The sequence below is a fragment of the Etheostoma cragini genome, chromosome 19 (assembly GCF_013103735.1).
Source record: "Etheostoma cragini isolate CJK2018 chromosome 19, CSU_Ecrag_1.0, whole genome shotgun sequence".
NCBI classification, from domain to species: Eukaryota; Metazoa; Chordata; class Actinopteri; order Perciformes; family Percidae; genus Etheostoma; species Etheostoma cragini.
In genome coordinates, this window is record NC_048425.1 from 12,996,619 (window position 1) to 13,024,226 (window position 27,608).

At 42.1% G+C, this 27,608-nt stretch overlaps 1 long non-coding RNA gene across 1 annotated transcript; it reads right to left on the reverse strand.

Moving 5' to 3' along the window:
- Window positions 1-2,692: 2,692 nt before the first annotated feature.
- Window positions 2,693-23,404, reverse strand: LOC117934961. Its single transcript, XR_004654637.1, has 3 exons — window positions 23,394-23,404; window positions 19,025-19,037; window positions 2,693-3,024 (listed from the first exon to the last, which is right to left on the reverse strand). It is a non-coding gene; the product is annotated as an uncharacterized LOC117934961 (long non-coding RNA).
- Between the last annotated feature and the right edge of the window lie 4,204 nt (window positions 23,405-27,608).

Below are 27,608 nucleotides of genomic sequence, written 5' to 3' on the forward strand. Positions count from 1 at the left end.
ATAGTTGTCTGGAGCCACACAATGTTTATACAATCGGGACTTTGGTGGCGGTGAGAAAGGAGTGTAACTAAGAGACTAAGGGCCCTATCTTGAACCCAGTGCAGTGCGGCACAAAGCCCAACGCAAGTGTCTGCTATTTTAAGACCGGCACAGCTGTTAATTTCCTGTCCAGCGCCCACGTTGTTTAAATAGCAAATGCACCTACGCCCATCTTTGTGCCCATGGGCGTGCTGGTCTTACAGAGAGGTGTGTTCAGGTGCCTGTGTTCACTATGTTTGTTACAGACACACATACACACAGAAGTGAAGCAGTACACACAAGTACAACCCTTGTGAACTATGGGCTTGACGCACAGACCCTTTTTTCTGACGTCAAACTAGCAAAAGTAGATTTGGAAACTCCCTAAAGGCACCTGCGCCAGGCACTTCACACCGTGCGCTTGGATTGTCAAAATTTGGCCCTATGTGTTTTAACCAAGATGGATCTTTATTGTGTTAAAAAATTGTTATCAGTTAGTTATCACTAAATGGAGTCACTGCCTGCTTGTTAATGAGACGTGCTGACGCTTAAGTTGTCTCATTTCCAATGCTCCAATCTCACAGATGCTATTTTTCTGCTCCAGCAAAAACTTACTGAAATCTGCTTTATTGTTTAAATCTGGGGGCTGAGTGCCTGGAATTGGAGATAAGTGTTGTGCATTAAACTACACTTGCTTTGTTTAGAGTCCGCATCAACAGGGCATAGGCATAAGCGTTTGTTCAATTCACAAATACTAATTTTCTGCTCCAGCAAAAACTTTCTCTATCCATCCATCCATCCATCTTTTACCTTTTGTCTGGTATCGGGTCGAGGGGGGAGCAGCTCCTGCAGGGGACCTCAAACTTACCTTTCCTGAGCCACATTAACCAGCTCTAACTGTGGGATCCCGAGGCGTTCCCAGGCCAGGTTGGAGATATAATCCCTCCACTTAGTTCTGGGTGGCACCCAGGAGGCATCATTACCAGATGCCTAAACCACCTCAACTGGCTCCTTTCAACGCGAAGGAGCAGCGGCTTTCTTCCATGCTCCTCACAGATGACTGAGCTTCTCACCCTATCCCTAAGGGAGAAGCCAGCCACCCACCTGAGGAAACCCATTTCAGCCGCTTGTACCCGGGATCTCGTTCTTTTGGTCATGACTCAGCCTTCATGACCATTGGTAAGGGTAGGAATGAAAAATGACCGGTATATCGAGAGCTTTGCCTTCTGGCTCAGCTTTCTTTTTGGCACAGAGGTGCGATAAATTGAATGTAATACCACAGCTGCTGCTCCCTTTATCCAAACAATCTCCCGAACCATTGTCCCCTCACTCGCGAACAAGACCCCAAGGTATTTAAACTCCTTCACTTGGGGTAAGGACTCATTCCCTACCTGAAGAAGGCAACCCATCCGTTTCCTGCTGAGAATCATGGCCTCAGATTTAGAGGTGCTGCTTTTCATCCCAGACGCTTCACACCAGTTTACCGATCCAGTGATTGCTGAAGGTCACAGACCAATGATGCCATCAGGACCACATCATCTGCTAAAAGCAGCAATGAGATCCTGAGCCAACCGAACTGCAACCTCCTCCCACCCCAACTACACCTCGATATCCTGTCCATAACTATTACAAACAGGATTGGTGACAAAGCGCAGCTCTGCCGGAGGCCAACCTGCACCTGGAACGAGTCTGACTTACTGCCGAGAACCCGGACACAGCTCTCGCTTTGGCCATTCAGAGATTGGATTGCCCTGAGAAGGGACCCCCTCCCCCCCCTACTCCCGAAGCACCTCCCACAGTATCTCCCGGGGGACTCGGTCATACGCCTTCTCCAGATCCACAAAACACATGTAGACTGGATGGGCATACCCCCAGACTCCATCCTTGCGAGAGTGAAGATCTGATCCATTGTTCCATGACCAGGATGGAAAAAGCATTGTTCCTCTTCAATCCGAGGTTTGACTATCGCCCAAACCCTCCTTTCCAGCACCTTGGAGTAGACTTCACCAGGGAGGCTGAGAAGTGTGATACCCCTGTGATTGGCACACACCTTCTGGTCCCCCTTTGTGTGAAGAGGGGAACCACCACCCCAGTCTGCCACTCCTTAGGCACGGCCCCAGACTTCCAAGCAATGTTAAATAGGCGTGTCAACCAAGACAGCCTCAACGACTTCCACCAGGGAAATTGAGGACACATGATGCCATCATCCTCCAGCTCTGCCTCTACTACAGAGGACGTGTCAGCTAGATTAAGGAGTTCTTCAATGTGCTCCTTCCACTGCACTATTACCTCCTCAGTTGGGGTAAACAACGTCCCATCCTTACTGCACACAGTTTGGACGATTCCGTGCTTCCCCCTCCTGAGGTGGCGAACAGTTTTCCAGAAGCACCTTGGTGCCAGATCTAACTGGTAGCGCTCCACCTCCGGCATAAGTTCGGGCTCCTTCCCCCACAGAAAGGTGTAGTTCCACTTCCCCAAAGCCAACCTATGCTGCCTGGGTTTGGTCCGCCGAGGCCCCTGACTTATAGTTTAATTATCCTACGGCAACTCCCTTGATTATCCCAATTGTTAGAATGCTGTTAGCTACTCCATTTTAGCCATCAACTTAGCCATTAGCAATGGCTAATTCCTGTCCTTCTCCTGCTCTCTCTTCTTCAATCCCATCTAAAGCTGCTGGCTTAAGATAACCTTAAATACAGTAAGATGATACTTCATATAGGTGGTAATGATACCCGATTACGCAAATTGGAAATCACTAAAATGAACGTTGAGTGGCTTTGTGCATATGTTAAGACAATGTTGGACCCAGTAGTTTTCTCTGGAGCCCTGTCAAACCTGATCAGCAATGACATGTACAGCCGCATGTCATCCTTCAACTGCTGTTTGTCAGGGTGGGCCCAGCTAATGATGTAGGGTACGTGGAGCGCGTTCTGGGGAAAGCCTGGTCTGATTAGAAGAGACGGCATTCATCTCACTTTGGATGGAGCCGCTCGCATATCAAAAAATCTATTATCGGCCATAAACCATGAAAACCCAAGTCTGATGCTTTCATCTCACTTCCAGAATCAATTGGTTTCAGTCAGAGTGTGTACAATGTCACTCATTGTTAACTGTCATTAACTAATCCCTCTACCTTTTGCTGACATACGGCATCAAAGTTGAAGTTTAATAGTATTTCCACAGAATACTTTATTATCGGACCATTCTCTAATAACTTTTGAATTCTTACTACCCAACTATACTAAATTAAATAAAAGCTTCTAAGCTATATGCCTATCAGACAGTATATATAGTGACATGCTATATGCTATAGCTTAACTTTAGGAAGATATGAGGACATTTATGTTAACTTTAGTCCCTCCTGAATTGATAAATTTGTAGATGGGCCACGTCCTGCCTACAGACAACTTTAGACTCTGTTGCTCCTCTCAAAAAGAAGAAGATGTAGCAAAGGAAACTAGCACCTTGTTATAACTCTCAAACTCGCGAACTAAAACAAACCTCACAAAAACTTGAAAGTAAATGGTCTTCCGGCAAACTGGAAGAATCACGTTTAAACTGGCAAGACAGCCTGGAAATGTTTGGGAAGCCCCTCAGAAATGCCAGATCAGACTATTACTCATCACTAATAGAAGAAAATAAGAATAGGCCCGGGTTTCTTTTCAGTACTGTAGCCAGGCTGACAGATAGTCACAGCTCTGTTGAGCCTTCTATTCCTATAACTCTGAGTAGTGACCACTTTATGAGCTTCATTAATGATACAATTAAAAAATAAAATTAGAGATAAAATTGATTGCCTTTTGCCCTCAATTTCTAGTTCACCTTGAAACGCAGTAGCACTAGAAAGAATGACAAGACCTGACATATACTTAGACTGCTTCTGTCCTATAGACCTTCAACAATTAATGTCAAAGGTCTGTTCGGCTAAGCCATCTACCTGTCTCTTAGATCCCATCCCAACGAGGCTACTAAAAGAAGCGTTGCCTGTGGTTAAATCTCCATTACTAGATACGATCAATATATCTTCATCCACAGGTTATGTACCGCGGCCATATAAAGTAGCTGTGATAAAACCTCTCCTGAAAAGACTCACCCTCATCCCTGAGGTCTTTGCAAACAATAGACCTACATCAATTTAAATTTAGATTTAATTTATAGTATTAATTCATAACAAGAGTTATCTCGAGACACTTTACAGATAGAGGAGGTCTAGACCACAGTCCAGAATTTACAAGGACCCAACAGTTCTAGTAGTTTCCTCCAGAGTAAGCAACAGTGCGACAGTGGCGAGGAAAAACTTCCTTTTAGGCGGAAACCTCGGACAGACCCAGGCTCTTGGTAGGCGGTGTCTGACGGGCTGGTTGGGGTTAGAATGAAGAGTGGAAATAATAAAAATAGAAAAAATAGTAGTTTGTAGCAGTTCTTTGTAATAAGTCATGGCATAGCAGGGCACTGTTGGCATTACAAGGCACAGCAGGATGTAGCACGGCACAACAGAGCGTAGAAAGAATAACATGGCATTGCAGAACGTGTAGCGGGCACATGGCGACAGCTGCTACAATGATTTTGGAGCCTCTCTGATCCAAGGGAACATGCTGGGGAAAAAAGAACATAAGGACTCCGGGGAGTGACTCCCCAGAGCTAGGTTAGTAACAAGCATTTCTGGGACATGGATGCACAAATGGAAAGATAGAAAGATAGAGGAGAGAGGAGCTCAGTGTGTCAAAGGAAGTTACAGCATAACTAAGAGAGACAGGGTAAAGAGAAGAGCCTGGTTGGGCTAGAACCCTCCCCAAACGGATTGGGCTATCTGCCAGGTCTCCCTCTAGTTTTATTATATTCTTGATTTTATGATAGATAGATCTGACAACTATGACGAGAACCAGGTGGGCCGGGTTAGGCGGATGCTGCGACTCCTCACTTCCTAACAATTAGCTTTATCAAAGCATAACCAAGAAAGACAGGGTAAAGAGAGGGGCCTGGTCGGGCTAGAACTCCCCCCAACCGGATCGGGCTGTATGCCAAGTCTCCCTTTAGTTTTATTATATTCTTGATTATATGATGGATAGATCTTTTCCTGGTCCCCGTCGGAACATGTGCTGCAGCATTCTGGATCAGCTAAAGAGTCTCTATGGACTGGTCCCAGAGAAATAACTTCAGTTTTATCTGAGTTTAACATTACAAAATTACAGGTCATCCAGGTTTTGATCTCCTGAAGGCACATTTTAAGTTTAGCTAACTGATTAGTTTCATCTGGCTTGATTGATAGATATAATTGAGTATCATCTGCATAACAGTGAAAGTTTATGCAGTGCTTCCTGATAATATTGCCTAAAGGAAGCATGTATAAAGTGAAGAGGATTGGACCGAGCACAGATCCTTGTGGGACTCCATGAGTAACTTTGGCGTGCAAAGAGGATTCATCGTTAACATGAACAAACTGAGATTGATCTGATAAATAAGACTTAAACCAGCTTAGAGCAGTCCCTTTAATGCCAATGAAATGTTCCAGTCTCTCTAATAAGATATGATGGCCAATGGTATCAAATGCAGCACTAAGATATAATAACACAAGAGGTCATTAGTAATTTTCACAAGTGTTGTCTCTGTACTATGATTAACTCTAAATCCTGACTGAAAATCCTCAAATAAGCTGTTGTTATGCAGAAAGTCACATAGCTGTTTGGCAACAGCTGTCTCAAGAATCTTATAGAGAAATGGAAGGTTGGATATAGATCTATAGTTGGTTAAAACATCTGGATCAAGGTTAGGTTTTTCAGAAGACGTTTAATTACAGCTACTTTAAAGTGCTGTGGTATATAGCCTGGTAATAAAGATAGATTGGTTATATCTAGTAGAGAAGTGTTGACTATTGGTAAAACTTCTTTCGGTAGCCAAGTCAGGATGGGGTCTAAGAGGCAGGTTGATGGTTTAGATGAAGAAATAATTGAATTAAATTGATAAAGATCAAGTGAAGCAAAGCAATCTAGACACATATTTGTTTTTACAGCTGTTTCTGAAGTTCCTGAGTTTAGAGATAAGTCAGTGCCAATTAAAGGCAGGTCTTGGTCTAACCTTCCTTTTCTCTTCAAGATCCTTGAGAAGGTAGTTGCTCATCTGTTATGTGATTTTCTACATAGCAATAGTTTACAGAACCAGATGGTTAGCTAAACTTTAAGCATGCATAAATGACATAAAATCATGGATGACCTAAAATTTTCTGATGTTAAACGCAGAAGTTATTGTGCTGGGCCCTAAACTCCTCCAAACGCCATTATCTAGGGATATAGCTACTCTAGATGGTATTGCTATGGCCTCTAGCACTACTGTCCTAAATCTAGGAGTTATTTCTGATCAGGATATATCCTCTAACGCCCATATAAAACAAACCTCAAGAACAGCCTTTTTTCATCTTCGTAACTTTGCTAAAATTAAGAACATCCTGTCTCAAAACAATGCTGAAAAACTAATCCATGCATTTGTTACTTCCAGGCTGGACTACTGTAATTCCTTATTATCAGGATGCTCAAATACGTCCCTTAAGACTCTACAGCTGATCCAGAATGCTGCAGCGCGTGTTCTGACATGAAGAAAAGAGATCATATTTCTCCTGTGTTAGATTCGCTGCATTGGCTTCCTGTGAAATCCAGAACTGAATTTTTCTAAATGGTCAAGCACAATCTTTTCTTGAAGTGCTCTTAGTGCCTTATTGTCCCACTAAAGCACAGTGCGCCCAGAATTCAGAGTTACTTGTGGTTCCTAGAGTCTCTAAAAGTAGAATGGGAGCCAGAGCCTTCAGCTATCAGGCTCCTCTACTGTGAAACCAGCTTCCGGTTTCGGTCCGGGAGCCAGACACTGTCACCACATTTAAGGGTAAACTTAAAACTCTCCTCTTTCATAAAGTTTATAGTTAGGGAGTGAGGAGTCACAGCGTCTGCCTAACCCGGCCCATCTGCTTCTCATCAAAGTTGTCAGATTAATTTCCCATATAATCTATAATATAATAAAACTAGAGTGAGGCAGGGCAGTACAGCCCGACCAGGCTCCTCTCTTTACCTTGTCTCTCTTAGTTATGCTGTAACAGTTTTAGACTGCCGGGGGAGTTCCTTTGGCACACTCTGCATTATCTTTCCATTGTGTGGATACATGTCCCAGACATGCTTGTTACTAACCTAACTCTGGGGAGTCATTCCCCTGAGTCCTCATGTTTTTTTTCTCCCAGCATGTTTCCTTGGATCAGGGAGGCTCTAAAATCATGTTCGCAGCTGTTGCCATGGTCCTGCTACACGTCCTGTGATGCCCTGTGACATCCTGCTACGCTCTGCGCTGCAGTGCCCTGTTATGCCACAAACTACTGCAAACTACTTCTTTGACTGTTCCATTATCTGTACCTGTGACTATTATTGCCACTATTCATCACACCCCCAACTGGCCCCGTCAGACACCGCCTACAGAGAGCCTGGGTCTGTCTGAGGTTTCTTCCTAAAAGGAAGATTTTCCTCGCCACTGTTGCACTGTTGCTTGCTCTGGAGGGAACTACTAGAACTGTTGGGTCCTTGTAAATTAGAGAGTGTGGTCTAGATCTACTCTATCTGTAAAGTGTCTTGAGATAACTCTTGTTATGAATTAATAATATAACTAAAATTGAATTGAAATTGTTATCAATTAAAGACTGAAAGCATGTTTTCAGCTAATGAAGATCAAGCTTGGATGGAAACATCTTGCATCTCCATGTAGCTGCTACTTTTTCGTTTAACTTCCATATATTGATCTGATCCATTTTCAAAAAGTCCAAGACTGCTGATATTTAAATAATAACATTCAATCCAAGTAAAAGAATGTGCCATATGTGAGTCCATGACAACATTAAAATTGTCCAACAATACTCAATGTTCATGCTTGTTTCAGCAGAATACAACACAAAGGTCTAAAGAGATGTATCCAGTTGCAGCACATTCCAAGGATATACATTATCCAGCCCAGGAGGGGTAAGGATGAAAACTGGACTTGAACTATTTTTGTAGAGGCCCTGGATTACCATTGTTCTCGATGAACCAGATCACCTTTAGTTAAATTAAGTCTGTTAAGGTCAACTGTAGATTGAATATCTTGTGTTGAAAAATGAGGTAGAATTAGCGGTTCGTACTAGAAAATAGTGATTCCATTATTGCCCATTGATAGGTAATAATGAAATATTGTATTTTGTAAAGAGTATGTTGGCAGTTAATGCTATTTTATCTACTATGTATCTATGCTGATTCATAAGTAACATTACTAAATGAACTATTCAAGGTAATCAGAGAAACCTTTAGATGCCACACTGATGACGAGAAAGCAGAAAACTAATGATACCTATCGTTCATTCTAACATAATCGCTTCAGAGCAATTTTGACACAGCTGTCAGTTTTACTATGAGAGGGGACATTATTAAAAAAAACGTGCAGCTATGGCCTGAGCTAGGAAAGTGTAACAATAGTTGTGCAAATTGCCTCTGGCCTGCTGTCATGACATGATAAATACCTGGCCCTGGTTTTGGTCAACTGCAGCACAACAGAGGGATTGTGGGACACTGATGGGAGCTTTGTTTCAGCACGGCATAAGGCGCTAACTTCGCTATTTGTCCCTTTTGACCCCCAATTCAACATATTTACTTTGTTTAAACAGTAGCAGATGGCGGAGGTTGATCTTTTACTAAGCAGGTCACAAAAATAAAATCTCAAGGAGACAGAGAACAATTTCAAACCCTGAGGGCGTTATTAAGTTTTCAGCAGTGGGCAAGAGAAATGCTCAGTCACCCTAAACTTAAACTCCTTATTTCTTTTTGTGATGTTTGAGATCAGCCCTTGTCTACTTCCAAGGTTCAGCTTGAAATGGAGAGTGGCCTGTTTGTGGGAGAAGGAGACAGACAAATCAGCAATGTTGTGAACAATTTTTAGTCACCTATCAAATTGTGGCATGTCCAGTAATTGTTGTTTTCATGGCCGTGAAATGTTTCTGTTTCTTATAATATACAAAAGATATCCACATTATATACCATACACCATATATATATATATATATATATATATATATATATATATATATATATATATATATATATATATATCCACCTCTATTGCTTGTGAAAAACTCAGTAAACTGATTTCCATTTTCTGAAAATACATTGCTTTAAAAAAAATAAAAATAAACATCCAAGGCGTATACTTAGGGATTACTTCATGAGAAAAAAAATGAGTTATTATTTCCTATCTTGCCAGGTTTCATGTGACCTTTTGTATAGGTGCAACTATCACAACAAAGTGAAAAGAGACGACATGGATACTATGGGATTTTTAAAGCACGCTTGAGAGCTGTAAGAGACATGATGGACGCAAAGTGCTGTAAACGGTGCTAATTGTGTATTTTGCCTCTTGACGGAACAAAAGGCGCCGCTTCAGATGTCCATTACAAGCTGTAAAAGTCGCCCTTGCATTACTCTTTCTGCTCAAGGCCAGTGAAAAAAAACAAGCAGGCATCAAAATCAAAAAACGGGCATCGCACAGCAAGGATCTCTCTCTCTCTCTCTCTCTTGTCTTTCAGCTAGTGCACTCCACCCTCTTTCTCCCCTTGCTTTATCAGACAGTGAGACCCCCTGGGAGGCTTTGATCTCCAGTGCACATCCTGAAGAATTAATGACTTCTAATGTACCAGTTAATGCAGAAAAGGCGGAACATCCATCATAACTGACAATTTAATGGTGCTTTCATAGATGGGCCACTCACATCTCTCCCATTCTACTTTACCATTTTGTCCCCCTTCCCCTTTCTTGCTAACAGACACACACACACACCCATACCCACAGAGAGAGCAACATTATCTTTCTTACTCACTTCACGTTAAATGTTTCTAGAATGTTCTTAGGATAGTTTTAAAAGAAGCATCCATTGAATCCTAACCTGTAACCTCTTCATAATATGCTACACACAATCACAAGTAGTTACCATTGCATGAGCAGGAACAAATCAGGAACTGCTAATCAAAATATACTGTATATGTATACTGTATAAATATAGTTAGAAACTACGTTAACCAACCAAGGTCTAATGAGTAGTTCCTACATAGATGTGACTCATATTGAACACTTTCTTGATACATTTTCCCTAATTTATTCTGAATTAGCTGCTAAATGGCCCGTAACCACTGACTAATCATTACTTTCCGAAATATCAGTTACTATTTATATGTCCCCTTTTTCAAATTAGTGCTTCATGACTTCATAATTACCTCATCATTACTTACAAGTAAAGCGCTAAAGTTGCTGGTGAGTTTCCACTGGGAAATGCATTATTAGTTCATGAATGAGTTAGAGACACTCACTCCTCTACAAGACTTTCAAGCTTCAATTCTATTTTTGTCATATTGTTGATTGTAATGTGTGACAATCTTGTTGAGATCCTCACTCCAATTTGTTCTCAAGTCTCAGGAGATCCTGATCTCAATGAGACTTCCTGAAGAAATAAAGCTATAACTGCCTTAGTAGTCCTAGATTCAGAATTATTTCATACCCCCTACTTTAGAGCTGAATGTCTCTGAAAAAAGTGGGTGCACAATGGCGCTACCGGTGTATCAAGATAGACTGCTCTGGTCGTCATTTAAACACAATTCCTCATATTTTCTCTTTCCTGCGACCCACTGTGACCATATAGGGCCGAAACAGTCGACAACCATAGTATAGAAAGATGGCTGGAACAGCCGCAATCTAGCCAGGGGGAGATCTCCCATCTTTAGGATCATAGTTCTAACTCGCCGCAGCTGACATTCAGTACTCCCTTTGTGATGTCATCCTCTGAGTTTTGGCCGGATTCTACACAACCCCAATGCCTCTCAGTTTGTTAAGTCTTAAATCACATTAGTTGGACTGCAGCCAGGATAGGACTATGGTAGAGTCAGACCATAAAACAACCTGGTTGATGGGCAACGACAGTTATGTTCTGAGTACTTTGGATACTCGGGCTCCTGTAAGTGCCGCACAGAGCTCTAGCCTTGGGACAGTCTGCTGCTTTCTTGGTGCTACCCTTGACCGAGCAACTAGAACAGTGATTTCCACCTGACAGCTTGGGTCCTTAGTCCTGAGATATGCTACTGAGCCATATGCACGCTCAGAGGCATCATAGAACACATGCACTTCTCTTTGATTGTTGCCAGGGTCTATCTCTGAGCTGGTGTGGCATTGTGGTTGATAAATGTGTTCCAGGTCTTGCAGCTCGCGCTCCCATGCCTTCCAAGCTTGAAGAAGCTGCTCAGGCAGGTTAGGATTATCCCAGTCACATTACTTAGTCCATAGCTGCTTCACTATAACCTTGGCCCTCATTGTATAAGGGATGATGAATCCAAAGGGGTCGTATTGGCTGGCCGGAACTTTGTAAATGGATGGTGCATGGTGACCTGTGGAAACACTGGCAGGCGGAACTTGTAGGCTAGGATGTCTACGGGGCAGTGCCAGTGCAATCCCAGTGTTGAATCGTGAGCATCTGGTTGGCCTTGCGCTATCCAAAGATCGTTACTACTTGACCTGGTAGGCTGGTAGGTGACTGACTTCTGGTTTGTTGCTTGACCCACTGTCTTAGTTCAAAGCCTCCATTAGCAAGTAGTATTAGTAGTATTAGTTTAACAGCTCATCCACAAGGATTTAGAAGAACTGCCAAACTGACTGGCGTACATCCTCTCCTAGCTGGCTGTGATTCAGCACATGCTTCTGCCAAGCAAAGGTCACACAACAATGACTGTATCTTGTTCCAAATGGGAGAACCATCCATTTGTAAACTGTGGGGGGTTCCTTTTGCTTCAGATCACGCCACAGGAATCTGAGAAGCGGCTGGTCCTCAAGGAGCGGTCTGACCTGGTGGGATATTCCACAAATATCACTGCTGATCGCAACAGCATGCTCCCGGAATTGAAGTAGCACAGCCAGAAGGGAACACCCCAATGTGTGTCCAGGGAGGAGGAACAGGATGAGATTGTCACACTGGAACTGGAACGAACAGTGGAACACAACTCTGTTCTTACTGATATTGGGGTTAAGATCAGAAAATGATGATTGAACCTTCAAAGATGACGAGTCCAAATATATCAGATCATTTGCAGCTTTATTCAGACAGTGAACAACCTTTCATGACAAAGAGAGCCACCTCTGTACACTGTGGCAGGACAAGAATGGACCAGAATCCCTTTACAGTGAAAACCCACTAAGGTGGTTGCTTTATTTTTTCCTTAACAGAAGAATAAGCAGTACAGCGGCGTAGCTACCCCATGACGTGGCTAGTGCACAGCGTTGGGTTAGGTCTTGGGGAATTTAGCTGGGTAGGCAAGGTACAGTAGAGGGGGTCACCGGTGCAGTGGGGCAAGGAGGAGACAGGAGACCTTGAGTTCCCATGAAGGTTGAAGGGTTGTTTGGCTCCAGTCTTCCTTGGTTTTGCTTTACGGACCTTCTGTGTGCAGGAAACAGAGCAGTGGTTTGCTTCAGTGAAAAACTCAGACTCCCTTGCCTTTGTCTCGGTGGCTGGCCTGATGAGGACAAACGAGAGGCAGATGGAGGCGGTAAATGGTTGTTAAGTGGTTGCCAGCCGTGCCTTGTTGTGGGCTGGCTTAAGGGCCATGTTCTTGTTTTGACAAACACAATGTGAGACTTTTGAAGGCATGTACCCGGCATGGCAGCGATTCAGGGGCCAGTCGGCCACATTACACACGGATGTCAATACAAGAGTGACCAAGGAACATCGGAATAACTGCGTTTTTATATTCTTCTTGTCCCGCACATCTCAGTTTAGCTATTTCTGTGAGACAGGACTCCTTATTTTTGAGACACCACTAATAGTTTTACACATTCCAATCTATTGCTGCAAACTAGTGTCCCCTTCACGCTGAACCTGCCAAGGAAGCTCCGTGAGAAAAGTTAGATAAACCTGCATGCAATACGAAGCTATCAGTTACCATTGGGCTGGACTATATGGTGGGCAATGTACCAGCTGTTCAGTGTTTTTTCTGTTCCTGGTTCCAGCTTCACTACATTCAGTCACTACATTCACTACAGCCTGCTTTCTTGAGCCTATAGACCTCCGCAATGTATGCCTTTGCATGTCCATTTGCCAGTTTCTTAACATTGCTGTACAGGTCTCCTTTCAGAGGCTCCGGACATGTAAATTGACACTACTGCTCTGTGATGCAGTGCAGCAGCCCCTGAGCTGGACCCTGCAATGTTCAACCTAGGCGTGTCTTAATGGCAGCAGGAGCCCCTGGGGGACCGAGACAAACTGGCTCTATGGGCGTTATTAAGTGGGGATGTCCAAGCCAATAAGCAGCACAGGGCAGACCTGGTCCATGTCCTGTACTGGTAGTCCCCGGGGATGTCGGTACTTCTGCATAAGTGAGCTGACTGGATGTGTATGTTCAGCCAAACCCAGTTTCTTGGCAGGAAAGGTACCTTGAATCTGAAAGATTTTCTTTGGTTGAGAGACTGGGGAGAGCCTGAATGATACAGGCGCCCCATGTTTTCTGAGCCAAGGAAGATGGTTGTGATCTTCCCAGAAGACTTGGGTTCCTTCCATGTTTCTTTCCTCGCTGATGTCTCACCCTTTGAGCCGTGTCGGGCAGTATCCACTTAGAAAGGGCGTGGGAAAGGGAGTGTGATAAAGGTGAATAAAATGACATTAACTGGCTCTTAGGTCAAGAGGTAGCTTGTCTAGCTACATATCCCCCTTTCTCCCCAACTGCTCCAGCATGCTCACAAGGGAACAAACTTTTAATGAAAATATGCGGAAGGCCTTTACATCACATTGGGGGCGTCCATTAACTCTTCAATCCTCTTTAGAGGTAGCTGATGAGGCTGTCCATACGGCCCAATAACACATTCAATTTAATTTATAGTTTCAATTCATAACAAGATTTATCTCATGACACTTTACAGATAGAGTAGGTCGAGACCACACTCAACATTTGTTTACCACCCAACAATTCTAGTAATTCCCCCAACAGCAAGCATTTAGTGTGAAAGTGGCAAGGAAAAATTTCCCTTTAGAGAGAAATCTCGGTTGGTGAAGAAAACTATCTTTAAGGGAGAAACCTCGGACAGACCCAGGCTTCTGACGATGCCGGTTGGTGTATTTATAGTCATGAATAAGGTTAATAACTGAGACAATGACTGGGGAGAAAGTTAATAACAAGCATTTCTGGTACATCGTTGCACACAGAGGGAAAGAGAGAGGAGAGTCCCCCAACAGTCTAAAACTATAATAGCATAATTAAGAGCTGGTGCTAGGCAAACCTGAGCCGGTTCTATAAGGGTTGGTAGATGAATCAGACAACTATGAAAAGAGGGGAAGGGGTGCCGTGTCTGCAGTTATACACCCTCCTTGTGTTGGTCTATGTAAATGCGGCAACTCATCACTCCCTAACTATAAGCTTCATAAAAGAGGAGAGTTTTAACTTTACTCTTAAACGTGGTGAAGGTGTCTGCCCCCCGAACTCAGACTGTAAGCTGGTTCAACAGTAGAGGAGCCTGGTAGCTGAAGGCTCTGGCTCCCGTTCTACTTTTAGAGACTCGAGGAACCACAAGTAACTCTGAATCCCGGGAGCGCAGTTTTTTAGTGGGACAATAAGGTACTATGAGCTCTTCAATACATGATGGTGCTTGACAATTTAGAGCTTTGTAGGTCAGGAGAAGGATTTTAAATTCAATCCTGGCTTTCACAGGATGGAGTAAGACGTGTTTGTGAGCGCTACTGCAGGACCATTAAAAATTTGATGTTTCAACAGCGTCCAAACTACAAAATACTACTTAAATCATATACCCCTGTTGTAAACAACCATGGACATTCAGAGTACAAGGCCTGAGGCCTCGTCACCAGGTGCTCAAGGTAACTCCAACCAACCTGCTGCGCAAACAAAACCAGGAGCTACAAGCATGGTTCTGGACGTGATAAAGTCGGACATCCTCTCGTCTTTGGGATTGGATATGTCAATAGTGATAAGGCAGGAAGGGAAAAACGTGTGAGCTGACGATTTTGACACAGTAAAATGTGAACTACAGGTGGTAAAATCTGAAATTGTAAACACTGCCATCCGGTCCGCAATTGAGCAAATGAGAGGAAATATCCGAGACATTGAGGTGGCTCTCAGCATGGTTGGATGAAGTTGTTTCTCTTCAAACCACACTGAGCACTCTTAAAAGTGAAGTTGAAGAGCTGAAAGGAAAATGTGAAGATCTAGAGGGGCGGATGAGCTAAAACACGCTAAAGATTAATAGATACCTAGCATAGAGAACATCTTACTGTTTATGTTTATGTACATCTTACTGAAGCTGTTTATTTAATTATTCCTCATGTATTTCTTTTCTTTTCTATTTCTAAAATTTTAAATTTTTACCTTCAATTTGTTTTCCTTTTTCTGCCCCTCCCTCACTCCTATCACAACGACTTAGTTCTACCTTCTCTCCATACCTCCTCACCAGTTATGGGAATAACGGCGTTATAAAATGCCGGTGTTACAAACTATTTGTTTTTTTTTCTTGTTGAGCCATGAGGCAAAGACTTTTTTTCTTCCTTGGTTAGTGAGCCGTGCACGAGACAAGCGCATAAATGCGTCTAGATTGGCTGAGGTTGAGTAAAATTTCATGGTAAACCAATCAGAGGTAGAGTTGGGCGGGTGTTGGAAAGCATGCATAGTTGTACACAACAAACAACACAAGCGAGTCAGTCAACGACAGACAGGAATGGGATTATGTTCATCAATGAGAGGGTTAACTTTTCCTGCTAAAGATCATCCACCGTGGTCAGAAAACATGCTGAAGAAACTTTGTGTAACTCTTCACTCTAAAGTGGCTACACCCTCAGAAACAAATTGCTGTCATTTTCTCACTTCTCCGTCACTCTATCACACAGACACAGACAAATAAACACACAAACACACAAACAAACAAACAAACACACACACACACACACCCACATACACTGATTGGACAAAAAAATTACAAAAAGACAAACGTACAAACAATGCTTAACAAGCATTTTTAATTTTCCACAGTTGTGGCCTGTTGAGGGGCAATAAATATCAAAAGTTACAAAACATCTATGTTGTTTTTTGTATCGATCCACTAGACATAATATCTACGTACATGGCATTTGATTGGAGGCTAGTCTGAATTTGTCCCAAACAAACAAATCAAACAAATTTAAAAAGTTTAGATGTGTGTACATGGTTTTCTGTTGTGTATTGTATTAAGTGTCCATTTCATTATAATATTCAGATGTATCATAAATAATTGAACATGCACGTGTGCACTGTTCCATTAAAGAGTGGAGACAATAATAATAATAATGTAAACTTTATTAGTCCCGCAAGGGGAAGTTAGAGTACCTATACATGCAGTAATGGAGAGATGTCAGAGTGTGGGGTGGGGCTGCCCTTTAGAAGTCACCACGAGCAGTTGGGGGTTTGGTGCCTTGCTCAAGAGCAACTTGGCAGTGCCCAGGAGGTGAACTGGCACCTCTCCAGCTACCAGTCCATCACCGTACTTTGGTCCATACGGGGATTGAACCAGCAACCCTCCGGTTACTTTTTGGAAGATGTAACTAGCAACTGTAACTAAGTAAATAAATAAATAAAAGTAACACTGCTTCCCACGCATTTAAGTAATGCATATGTCTCAACTGCACCGATTCCCCTTAATTTATATAATTTGAATGGGGTTACAAAAAGATAATAAGTTATAACATTAAAGGACTTCACAGCCCTTTCAAAAGGGAAAGGATCCTACGTCAGCCGAAGCAATTTCAGTGTCGGATAGCATTTATACAAGAAACGCATTTATCTGACGTGGAGAAAAATTAAAGAAATGATGGGCTGATAAAGTGTACTCCTCCTCTCCTCCATCGAGGAGAAAGAAAGGTGTATCCATTTTGATCCAAAAACAAGTCAATTTCAATTTCGTAACAATCCATAAGTATATAGAGGAGAGATTTATTTTGTTAAATGGCTCCGTTGATGGTATAAATGTGTCTTCTATGAATGTATTTACTCCATATGAGGAAAACCCAGATTTCATTAGAAAGGTTTTCAACGTGATAACACAGCATAGTTCTAGGATCTTGCTAATGGGTTGTTGAGATTTCAATTGCGTTATGTCACAATGTATAGATAAACAACCAGTCTCCACTTCTATGCCCTCTCGAATGAGTAAAACATTAAAATATCAATCTACAGAGCTGGGACTCGTCAATGCATGGAAAAGTAAATATCCCAATTGCAGAAACTTTACATTTTATTCAAATAGGCATGCATCCTATTCCAGGATCAATCTTTTTTTTTTTACCCCCAAGGCTGAACTATACAGCGTAGCTGACTTTTACCAATGAATATTTCTGACCATTCACCTATTGAGCTCTCGTGGAACATAGGACATAAGTCAACACCTAGACCATGGAGGTTAAATGCATCTTTCCTTAATGATGAAGAGTTCATCAACATCATCACAACAGAACTCAAATTATATTTGGACACCATTACCTCCCCAGAAATATCACCATTTATATTATGGGACTGTGCAAAAGCCTACCTCAGGGGTAGAATTATCTCTTTTGCACGTGCCAGAAAGAAAAAGAGGGATGCTTGACAACAGGAACTAGAACAAACGATTATAAAATTGGAAAAACAACATAAGCAGAGCTCAAATCCTATTCTCTTAACTAATCTTAGAGACGCACGAAGGGAATATGATAAATTTGTCGCTGAGAAAATTTAAGGCAATCAAAGGTTCACCAATCAGAAGTGTAATGAGCATGGTAATCGAGCTAGCCGACTATTAGCATTCATGTTGAGAAAGCAGTGCTCGTCAAATATAGTACAGAAGCTAAAAAGTAATAACTTACCTAGTCCTGTTACAAAACCGGATGAAATTGCTGAATGTTTTCTGGCATCCATAAATCATTGTATGATGATACTGACACCTGCTCTGATCTTAACACCCTATAGTCCTTTTTGGAAAATATCAAATTAACTGAATTATCTGAGACAAAAATAATAAAAGTCCAGAACCCGATGGCTACATTAATGAATTGTATTAAAGTTTCAAAGAAATGTTGTCCCCCCTTCTACTAAAAGCATATCACCATGCTCTACAATCTGGCACACTGGCACCATCTTGGAGAGAAGCCACTGTTGTAGTAACACACAAAGAAGGTACCCTACTGAATTCCAGTCACACAGGCCCATCTCTCTATTGAAAGGCGATATACTGTACGTATTTTAACAGCCACATTGGCAAAGAGAGTGAATAAGATCATTGCACAAATTATAAATCCAGACCAAACAGACTTTATCACAGGGAGATATTATGGTGACAATCTTTGCAGATTATTAAATATAATGAACCACTAAATATCCAAAAGGAGGCCAGACGTTAATAATATCATTGGACACTTATAAAGCATTTGATTGAGTACCTACTCCCAACCCTTAAATGGCTTAGATTTGGTTCAGACTTCATACAATGGATACAAATACTCTATTCACGTCCGTTGGCTTCAGTCAATGTTAATGGTCATATATATATCTGCAAGTTTTGCATGAGCGCAGGGTTGTAGACAAGGATTTCCTCTTTCACACTTGGTATTTTCTAATTTCTATCTTGTTATTTTCTATTGAACCCCTAGCCCAGCTCATCCAAGATAAATGAATATTGAAGGCGTCTCTGTCAATGGTGAAGAACATAAATTATCATTGTACGCTGACAATGTAATGATGTTCTTAATGGAACCTGCAACAACACCACCGCACTTAAAAGACCTTCTTCTCCGGTACGGATATTAATCGGGATATAAGGTTAATATGGATAAAACGGAAGTTATGGAAGTTAATGGCCAAATTCCATTGACAATATATCGGTTATATCTGTCAGCCTGGTTACAGTGCTGAGAAGAAACCTTTGGTTGTTCTTATTTTCTTCTGTAAGTGATTTCCAGACTGCGTTGCCACTCTAAACGAGATTCTTTGAATTTGATGGAAAGCCATTTACTTTCAAGTTTTTTTGAGGTTTGTTTTAATTTGCGAGTTTAGAAGTTGTACCAAGGTGCTAGTTTCCTTTGCTTCATCACTTCTTTTTGAGAGGATCAAGTCTAAGGTCGTCAGCAGAAAGGCCGTAGGACTGTCTACAAAATTATCAAAGTTAACATAAAGGTCCTTTGACTTTGGAATTTGAGTATTATTAAACACCGTGGTTATGGAACTATGAGTGGGCGACTGCAATTGCTCTGATTACTTATATCAAACTTGGGTTGTCATTGTTTATGAACAATAATAGGCTCGGTCAGACATTTTGAAATGAGAGCGGCTCCATACAAAGTAGGATAAATGCCGTCTCTCCTAATCAGACCAAGCTTTCCCCAGAACGCAATCCAGTTATCCACGTAGCCCACATCATTAGCTGAGCACCACCCCAACAACCAGCGATCTCCGATTTGAGTAATCGGGTATCATTACCACCTACATGAAGTCTGATCTTACTGTGTTTACGGTTATCTTTAGCTAGCAGCTTTAGATGGGATTCTATATCACCTGCTCTGGCCCCAGGGACGCACACGATCATGGCCGCCAGAGCCGCCAGCTTCACATTCCGCAGAATATAGCTCCCAAAACCCAAGTTGGCTTCCCAGCTAGTGTGACACTGATTGGGGAGAAACTGTTAGAAAGGCGAAGATGTTGGCGGGTCCGATTTAGCATGGCCGCCATGTGCGCTCCCCCCAGTTTAGCAATACGCTTCCTTCAGAGAGTCACCAACCCACTCGGCTCCTCGGAGCCTGCCGTGGGACTGCTAACAGAAGCAACCAGAACTTCTGTTAGCCCGCTCCAGCTACAGAGCGCTGACTAGCAACGGATGCAAACGATTTTGATTCCATTGTGCGGATTGATCCATGTCTTGGGGGGAGAAATGCTGATTGGTTTCTTTGCAATTACATCTCCCTCCTGTGTGATAACGGTCAGGGGAACAGACTCTGTGCCTCTTGGCAGTGCAACGATTCTCAGAAGAGTCAGCATGTAGGTACTCTAGGGAGCAGTTGCTCATGGGCTCCTTGGTAACTGAATGGGACTCCGCACCGATCTGTGTGAATGTCTGTGATGCATGTGACGATACTCAGGGGAGCGGGCTCTACGTCGCTTAAGAGGGTAATCTATTGGAAATGCTCATTATCTAGCCATAATTCCTCCAGGAGAGCTTTCTGGTCGATCTTTAAAGGTCCCATGGCATGACAATTTCACTTTATTAGGTTTTTTAACATTAATATGCATTCCCCCGGCCTGCTTATGCTCGCCCAAGGGGTTAGTGGTAGAAATGGTGATAAGTGTAAACAAAGCCCTGGGTATGCAGCTCTGCCTTTGTGAAAATGAGAGTTTGCATGGAATCTTGCCCCTAATGTTGTCATAAGGGCAAGGTTACCTGCCCTTTCTCTGCTTGGCCTGCCCAGAGAATTTGGCCCACCCATGAGTGAAAGACATCATGTCTTTCATATGAGCAAAGTGGCAGTTGGGCGAGCCCACAACTCTTAAAGCTACAGACTCAGAAATGGCACAAACTCAGGAAAGCTCATTGTGTGACTGGCTCTAGTGGCTGTAATTCTTCACCAAGGCTGAATTTTGGGAAAGAGACTTCAGATATGGTATTAAAGGACCACTAAGGCCTGTACAAAAGAGATGTTAGATTCAGTATTAGGGGACCACTAAGGTCTATATAAAAACATACAAAGTCATGGGACCTTCAAGACTCTGTTCTCCGTTTGTAGCAATTCAGTCCTCTTATCCCAGTTGCCCTGAAACACCCACTGGGTTGGGCCGTGCCGCTACTGTCTTACTGGTGAAGATGAGCAACTATGGTCTTTACTCCTTTTATACACAACTTCCTCCCTTGGTTGGTCGGTTGGAGCGTGTGCAGATGTATAGGCAATTAACTGCGTCTCCTTAGTTCTAAACCAGTAAGGTAGTCCATCAAACGTGTTGGAAGTGTAGTTTGCCACCACACCCACACTGTGAACACTGGATAATCTGACATCATCAACAACAGTGGGCCTGAAACTGGTTCAAAGGACCATGAAAATTGGGTGGAGGATGGCCCTACCCATATGCCGGTAACTGACTGGTTAGTAGTAGTACTAGTTAGTAAATCCGGGTCCACTGAAAGGGTCCGATAAGAACCAAACAAATGTCACTTATTAATTATCCTTTATTGCCACACAACCAACACACGCTCATTTCTCCAACAGTATGTTGATGCCTACATGGATGTGGTTCTGAAATAATATAAGTAAAAAGTAAATATATACTTCTATAAATAAATTACAAATAAACAATTAACATTGAATCCCAAATTAAATAGACAGCATTCTGTCATGTCTTGTCCCTGTGTCAAGTTTCTGTTTTCTGTTTTTTATGTGTGCATGATAATACGATCTCACCACTATCATGGACTCTGCCGACTCAAGTAAGTTACATAATGTGCAAAGATCTCAAGGACAGAAGCTTCACCAGTTACAGGAAGTGCTGGAGTTACGGAAAGCCGTCTGTCAACAAGAGTCTCTCCTGACTACGCCGTTACAAGCCATCCAGTCTTCTGCTACGTCACCAGTCTCTCAGAGCTCCACTGGTCTGGTCCATCTGCTGGTCCCACCGTCGGGGATGGTGCTCCTGCTTCTCCGATCCGGTTTTCTCGTCATAGCCACACTTACCAGCTGTCATTTCTCATCAGGCTACTACGGGTGAGGAGCCCAGGCAGCTGGGTAGGCCTCGCTTGACTCTAGAGGAAAGATGGAGGAGAATCCGGGATGAAGAATGCATACACTGCGCTCAGCTAGGCCACTTTACCAGGCAGTGTCCAGTAAAAGGGGAGGCTTGCCAGTAAAGGAGAGGGTCCTGGTGAGCACTGCTGCTGTTTCTAATGTTCCCTCTTGTCCCATTTTCACTGTGAATTTATCCTCCACTGAAATGTCCAGGACTGAAGATGTTATAGTGGATTCCGGGGCTGATGCTATCCTCATGGAGTTTTCCCTTGCTCGAGGGTTGGGACTGAGCTCTGTCCCTCTGCCTGTGACCTTGAAGGCCACAGCGCTGGATGGCCAGCTCCCCAGACAGGTAACTCATCAGAAAACCCCTGCAACCCTGTTTTTTTCCCGACCTACATAGAGAGACTGTTGTTTGTTGCTGGTGGATTCCTCTCAACACCCGATTATCCTCGGGTTTTCCTCGCTCCTAAAACACAATACTCACATTGACTGGACTTTGGGGGTTGTTAAGAGGTCGGGAGAGACCTGTGCCAGAACCTGTTTTCAGTCCAGATCCAAAGGTAGTTCTGGAGATATTATTCTGGTGTTGACTCTGGCAAAGGTGACCGTGGTTGCAGCTTCACTTTCTCTCTTTGGACACTGAGGATTAAGAGGACAGGATTCCTGCGCTTCCTTCTGTGAGAGGGATTTTCCGCATCAATCTTCTGTTCCTTCCTGCTACATGGATTTAAAGGAGGTGTTTAACAAGGCTAGAGCTATTGCTCTACCCTCTCCCATACCATACGACTGCACCATTGACTTGCTGCCTGGCTCTTTACCACCTAAGGGGAGGCTGCACTCTCTTTCTTCTCCTGAGACCCGATTCATGAAGGAAGACATTGATTCAGCTCTGGACACAGGGATCATCCAACCCTCTTCAACGGCTGCTGCTGGTTTCTGCTTCATGGGGACGGATACGTTTTTACGGCCGTGCATTGATTATCGTGGACTCAACGACATCACAGTGAAGAAAAAGGACTGCCTCCCATTGATTTACTCTGCTTTTGAACTATTGCAGCGGGGCTACTATCTTTACCAAACTTGACTTGAGAAATGCTTACCATTTGGTGAGGATTAGGGAGGGGGACAAATGGAAGACAGCATTTAACACTCCCAGTGGACATTACGAGTACTTGGTTATGCCCTTTGCATTAACTAACACCCCTGCTGTGTTCCAGGCATTTGTCAATGATGTACTCAGGGATAGGTTATATGTATTTGTTTACCTTGACAATATTTTGGTTTTCTCCCATGACCTAAAAGAGCATGTTCAACATGTACGTGCTGTTCTTCAGATCTGCGACAGTACAGTGGAACATTTGCAACAGTCGTAACCTTACATACCATAATAATAATTACTGAGATTAAACTACAGTCTCAGTTAAATTTGGACTGAACAATGCATTCAGTAAACAGATGCATAACATAAACAGATGCACAATATTAGCTCACACATAAAATAGCACCCCTGTGAATTAGCCTTCTGTTGCTAACGTACATTCACAGATCCTACATAATATCGTCCCGTACTGGACATCAGACTTAATTATTGATGCATGCCCATAGTAGTTTCCACAAACTTAGAAGAGAAAGGAAAGTGTGATAGCATTCCACGTTAACGCCTTTCCTCACTCGCTCGAGCCGCTGGGTCCAAGCCTAGGCGCAGAGCGTGACCTTACAGCATGCTGATACGTTACTAGGCCAGGTAGAGCGAGCTACAGCTGATAGGGAGAGAGATAGAAAGACTGCCAATCCAGTCTGCTCAAAGTGATGGTCTTTTTCACAGTGTTGATTAATCTGTTTATTGTTAGAAAATCTATTGGCAACAATTTTGAGTATCAATTCATGGTTTTTCATGGCATTTTTTAAATGGACAGTTCACCCCAGAAACAAACAAAAACAAATTCCTTCTACCTGTAGTTCTATTTATCAATCTAGTTTGTTTTGGTGTAAGTTGCCCAGTGTTGGAGATATGTGCCGTAGAGATGGCTGCCTATAAACAGTATACATTAAATTATAAATTAAATTCTCTCCAGTTTGACACTTTGTTTTTATTTTCAGTGCATATTTTTGGCTCTTTCACTTGCAAATCAATTAATTAATTTAATTGTATTTCCTGGCCCACAGATTCTATGGGATTTTACGGTGCTGTTCATTTTTGATTTAATTATTATTTTATAGCGGTACAGGGAAGGCACATGATTTCACTGACGAGAAATGTCACCTAACTCTCTCTGAGACTTATTTAAAGAACAGGCAATTTGACTTTTTGATATGTCAATCATATTCAAGTGTGCTTGTGACACATATAAATCTAATGCAATACACTCCCTTATATATGATGATAAGATGTGGAAGATTATCCCTGGTTTACAGACTTAGGCAATGTTATGTATATATCTTCGGCTGGCGGCCCTGCCCAGATGCAAAACAAAAAGATTAGGTAGATGATACAATATGGATTTCCAAGATGTAACAGATCTTTGACTAATGTGGTAAAGACAAAATCCAATGGAAATTTAAGTCAAAAATCTATTTTCAAAGCATTAAAGCATTGGATCCTCTCAATTTACTAGAACATAAATAATTTGTTAAGTTGTAATTACTCATGCACAAAAATAGAATAATGATGAAGAAAAGATTTCAGATACAAGCACACCATTAAGTGTCAGTTGCTTAATGGCTACACTAATCCCACCTTGAAGTGACATGTGGTATGCAGTAAACAACTGTCATACAATAAGTTGTTGTGAAACGGCTCCCAGTCCCTGAGCAGACTGAGAGAGAGTTTCTTGGCTGCACAGGCTCCTTGACTTGATGTAGAGGACCAATATTCCCTGGAACAGCTTGCAAAGGCAGCTAATGTCCCTTTCAACACATCTGAAATTATGTTCAGAGGACTGTCCAATCAATGGGATTGTCCAGCGATGGGAGACCAAGCCACCTGCAGCCAAATGAGTCGGTGTTTCATAATGGGCAGCTAAATTTATTGCAGCTCCCAAATTGGACTTTGCAGGATTTAGTCTGAGAGAAGAAGGAGATAGTTCTCACTCTGCTATTTCCGGATACACCAAACATAGCTTAAAAGAGGAGGGGACAAGAAAACTACAGACTACAGTCTTAGTGTATGTCATTGATAAAGAAGTTTGGGGACAGCTAATGAAATTACAGGATAGGTTGCAAAAAGTGTAAACAAAAAGAGAGCTAAAATCTGAAAGTATTTTAGGAAAAAAAGATTAGTGATGTCACTCCAAAGGCCACTATATATTATATTGCTATTGCATTCTCTGCTCACATTTTCAGAGTGGAAGGTATGTTTTTTAAAATATTTAGTAACAAATCATTTGAGACAATCAACGTACAATGTATTAAAAGGTATCTTTTCGATTATTTTTAACATCAACAACCAAATCAGCGTGCATTATGATTGTAATAGGATATATTACACAATTTGCATTTAAAGCTGTGAACAACAACCCTGACTTATATTGGTAACAGATGCCAATCTACACAGCAGACGCAAAGGGAAATCAGCAATGGGTTAGCTGTTTTGGTCCCCACCCCCTTTCACTCGTAGGGGTTTATCCCTACAGATCCATTGTTAATAGGAAAACATGAATAGGTTTTTAACTCATCTGCTTTTCTTTATCTCCATCTTACAGTAATGAGCAGTAAAGGATCCACTAAGGATACTAGTTGAGTTTCTTATCTTGATTTACTTGATCTATATATCTCTTAAAAGACCAACCATCCAACAAAAAAAATCAGAGTAGACAGTCTTTGGTTTAGCTTGAAGTGTAGCAATCTAATTGGGACAACTCCCTGCAGCAACAACAAGCATGCAGTCTGACATGCGAAGACAGATCTTGGCAAAGTGAATGCTGGTGAATGCTTTGAAGCAAATAATATTGTATAAGAGCAAATTCGTTACAGTATATTTAAACAACCATGTCCACAGTCATACACAGCTACAAGTTTGATTAGAATGTATTTTGTCTACTTGGAAACCAGCCAAAATATTTATTTTTCCAGTTGCCAGTCTCTAGACGTCATGCTTTGAGCCGACACCGGATTAAATAACAAGTGCATACAATCGAGCCTTTAGAGAATTTTCTTTCCATGGAAAATTGAATTTGTGACAGATGCTTGCTTTTCTGGGGACATTGCTGCTCACAAGGCCGGACAGGTCGAAAGTACAAGCTAAGCATGTTAGTATTGAGCAGGCAGATGTTAAGAAAATCATTGTCTTTGACCTGCAGCAAACTGATCAGATTACTTGCCACTGTACAAGCAATAATAAGACCTGCAAGTCGACCATGCAGTTAAATAGGAAACATTATCCCTGTGGTGGAGTCAATTACAGATCTTTATTTAAGCACAGGGTTTTAAGACGCTTTAGTTTGTTGTCTTGAGGGTACAGTAAAAGCCTGCCTCCTTCCAGTCAGCCCAGCTCCCAAAAAAACTGCCTGTCTATTCAAACCGGCACATTCTTTCAAATGTGGCCGAGAAGAGATGCAGACGCCCCTTGTGCTTTTTGCTCATGAGGTAAAAGTGAGCTTATAAGGAATCACAGCGAATAATGAAAGAAAGCAAAGTCTGTCTTTTTTCAATTCTACCGGCTAAGTAGCAATCTGAAGTCAAATAGCCGTCGGTAACCGGTGGATTATGTTTAGCGCTAGCTCATTTAATTCCTTTATTATTTCTCAGCAAGCTCTCTGCTTCAGAAATCACCGGAAATTGATTTCATTATCTGTATTACTATTCCTCTGTGCATAGCACCTGCATATGAAATGCAACACACCCGCCATCTTAACATCTCTGCCATTGAAGTGACATTACTATTGTCATGGCAACAAACCCCCTTCTCCATAGAGAAACTGTAGAACACAGCAGCCTGTTTTTGGAGTCAGGTACAACACTTTTAGATTTGTGCAGACCAAAAATGACATCCTTCAGCATGCTAAAGGATGTAAATCTTTATACACCATAGTGTATGTTTGTATGTTACTGTAACTGCACCCTGTCCAAACAGCCCGAGCCTTAGACAGATTAAATGCCTCTAAAGCAGTCTGCACCGTCCACATGACCAATACTGGAATAAACTACACTATATTTACAGCCTTCTTATCACTCTACATTCCATAATTCCTGTCCATTTGCCACTCCTTTCATGGACATGTTCGGACATTTACATTGTGAAGTGACAATCATGTACTTTTTTCTACAAATATTACCTTTATCTGTAGTTTTGATGAAGACCAATTGACCAACGCACACATCAATTTAGATAAAGCACATATTTTGATATGATCTACTGTATATTTTTGGTCATCATACTTTTATAGTTTTCCTGTAGAATTGTTTATGTAAATATGATGCATATTTTGTACCTTAACATGTACCCTGTGGAGTTTTTGACCGTGTGGTGCTTCGGAGCAATGTTGTTATCTGTGGGCCCCAATTTTGTTCGTAGGAAGCCCAATACACATTCCTGCTGCCAGTTTCATGCCATCCTGCTGATAGATAATTAGTGGCGGTAAAGCAGTAAGAAGTGTAGCAGTGCACCAAAAAAGGCAGTGAAGGGGACTGCTAGATAGCAAACATGAATGTTAACAATGCAAAAATTTAAATATTTAAAACTTTGACTTTGCAAAAGTAATATTTCTCGTTATAAAATGTCAAAGCCGTGCTGAATAAGACGGACTTGTGAATACCAATGCTGCAATGCATATGAAGAGATCTCCTGCATT